A 3,095-nucleotide genomic window follows, 5' to 3' on the forward strand; every position below is an offset into this window, starting at 1 on the left:
CACACATATATATACATATATATATACATATATATATATATATATACATAAAATTATAAACACACAAACAAACATACACACACACATATATATATGCTAATTGCAACTTCTTCACCGAAGAAGGCCGTCTCTTCAATCAACAAATACTGTCATGAGATCTGACAGTATGACTAGACAGACCTGCTCTTGACAAACAAGCTCTACTGCAGAGATTACAAAGATTTTTACGCAGAAAAGTGCCTGGGATTGTAATGAAATCCTGTCTACGATGTGCTCGTTTCCAAAGATATTGCTCAATTCTTCGAGCTTCAATTGTTTTACCACTATTGTAGATCATTTATTTCCAAACCGATATATCTTGCATCATCTGCGCCAAGTCTTCAGCTTTCAAGTTATATTGGTTATTTTCTCTATAGCTTGTATTGCTTTTGGATTAACATCAGCCTAAAGAAAACAAAGATCATATTTTCTCAGCATTCAGGCCTACCCTATGTGGAACCAAACATCTCTGCCTAGGATACAAGATTAGATGTGGTTGACTCATTCATCTACCATGGCAGTATTCTCTCTAGAGATAGATCCCTTGATTTGAAAAAGCCAGCAATGAATTTGGAAGGCTTGAAAATCATGTGTGGTCTGAAAGAGGTATCACCTTCCAAACTAAGATTAGTATCTATGAATCTTGCATTTTAACGGTCCTCCTGTATGCTTCTGAGACCTGGAGGACTTATCGGTGCCACATGAAGGCTTTAGAAAGAATCCATCAGACTGGCCTAAGGAGAATACATAAAATCAAATCGAAGTCTTTAACGCCATACACCATTGTTATACACACACACACACGTGTATATGTGTGTCTGTGTGTCTGCATCCGCGCGCGTGTGTGCTTATGTGTGTGTGTGTGAGTGTGTTAAATAAGAACTTTCAGAAATTCAGAGAATATGTATAGATACAATCACATCTTGAATTGTAGAATTCTCCCCCAAATACCGACAATTGTTTCTGTAGTATTAACATATTTAAGTATAAAAAATATCATTGAAATTTATATTTCCGAAAATAATTGTCAACACAATATTTTCAGAGTGATCCAAATTTAGTTAAGTGCAAAGTGAACCAGTACACGAACACATTCAAAATGAACGATAAGAAGAAATTTAATCTAGCAAAAGCTAGTTTTGTTATCAACTGTTGGTGATGTGAGTGGGTAAGGAAAGAAGGAAAAATAAACAAGAATTCTAAGTTACGACATTTAGGAAAATAGAGATTTTACGTCACAGCAATTATTTACTTATTTATGAAAGCAGTAAATTTAGAAAATATATGCATATTACATATCATACGTAAAGCAATTATTATAAAGCATTGAAATATTTAAATGCCCTTCGAAATTTCTGGCAGCATTACATTGTAAAAATCCCATAAAAATAAAGAATAAATTCTGACTTACATTTGAAAAAGAAGCTCAGATATTGGCACAGTGGATCTCAAATTCCTGGTGAAGTTCATTTTACTACATTTTGCTACGTTTATTTATTGAGGCTGTTTAATTTTTCACTGATAAAGATAAATGAACAAGTGCATTATATATAATAACGAAATCAAAAAATAGTCTTTATATACTGATGTAATTGTGATCGGAACGATGCAAGTTGAATAATATTCATAGAAAGATTAATGTGCGGCAAAACTTGTAAAATGCTCTCTGTCTATGTTTAATATGTGTGTAACTGAAGAGATCATTTTCTTCAAAACCCAAAATACTGTCTGAGATATTCGCTATAATACATCATATTATAAATATAACCAGCTGTTTCGCAGTTCAGAATATTACATGCTCCAATAAAATTTGCGTTCGATGTAAATTTTCCCATATGTTTCCACAATAAAAGGACATTACAAAAGAAAAAAAAAGAAAACCTGTTACTATACGTTTAACTGCTTTAACAGAACAATGAATATGTGATCATTGTGTACGTGGTATGAAATTTCACACGAGGTAGGCGTTTACAATTTCTAAGCAAATAAATATTATTCATCCTCCACGTGGTTGTGTGGTAAGAAGCATACTTCTAAAACGCATGATTGCGGGTTCAGTCGCATGGCGTGGCACGTTTGGCAAGCGTTTTCTACAATAGCCTCGGACCGACAAAAGCCTTGTCAGTGGGATTGATAGACGGAAACTGAAAGAAGTTCACCATATATATGTCTGTGTGTGTGTGTGTGTGTTTGTCCCTCCCCTGCGTCATCGCTTGACAGCCGATAGAATATATACTAAGCTTACAAAGAATAAACCCTGTGGTCAGTTTGTTCGACTAAAGGTAATGCTTTAGCATGGCTGCAGTCAAGTGACTGTAATAAGTAAAATAATAGAAATAATATTAAGCTGAGTGTATATTTAGTTTTAGTGCTATGAATTTAGTTTTAGTTTTTAATGATGTTTACCATGAATTTTTCAAGTGTCAATGCAACACAATTTATTTTAATTAATTTATACAGATAATAGAATTGACTTATCCTTATTCACGAAATAGGCTTTGATTTCAAAATAGTGAACAGAAATAATGATTCCACTCGCGCAGTTAACTTGAGCATGCCACAATACTGCTATTGTTTATTGTATGTCAGTATTGGTGTTGTTGATACCAGTTACAGCCATGAACGTAAGACAGAACCCTCATGTGACGAAAGGTACTACACATCGTTTTCTATTCTAAGCCCAAGGCCCGAGGGAGGGGGCCAGTGGATTAGATCGAACCCAGTACGCAACTGGTACCTAATATATCGACTCCGAGAGGATGAAAGGCAAAGTCAACTTCGAAAGATGCTTCAGATGGTTTCATTACATTATTACTTAATTATCAGTTAAGTGGTGCTTCCAATGTATATATAGCCAGAAAGCTTAAGTTAATAGGGTGAGATTCTTGGATATAATCCTTGCTCGAAACATGGTAGCATAGTACACAATGGTTGTTTACACCTGCTCTTTTGATTCCTTCGGTGATGTAACTAAACACAAATCACGTGTTTTATGGAAAGTTGGAAGACGGGTTCAAGCGTATGTTTCATTCTGTGTGTGTGTATATATATGTATA

General features: G+C 34.6%; 1 protein-coding gene across 2 annotated transcripts in view; it reads right to left on the minus strand.

Moving 5' to 3' along the window:
* LOC106877749 (beta-1,3-galactosyltransferase 1) overlaps positions 1-3,095 on the minus strand; it is an 84,749-nt gene that overhangs the window by 50,843 nt on the left and 30,811 nt on the right. The window contains exon 2 of one of the 2 annotated variants that reach the window (XM_052978555.1): positions 1,451-1,557. The gene's annotated coding sequence lies outside the window, so the exon portion shown is untranslated. Of the gene's footprint in view, positions 1-1,450; positions 1,967-3,095 lie in introns of those variants that run through there. The other variant, XM_052978560.1, reaches the window with a different exon arrangement.

The sequence above is a fragment of the Octopus bimaculoides genome, chromosome 1 (genome assembly GCF_001194135.2).
Source record: "Octopus bimaculoides isolate UCB-OBI-ISO-001 chromosome 1, ASM119413v2, whole genome shotgun sequence".
Taxonomy (NCBI): domain Eukaryota; kingdom Metazoa; phylum Mollusca; class Cephalopoda; order Octopoda; family Octopodidae; genus Octopus; species Octopus bimaculoides.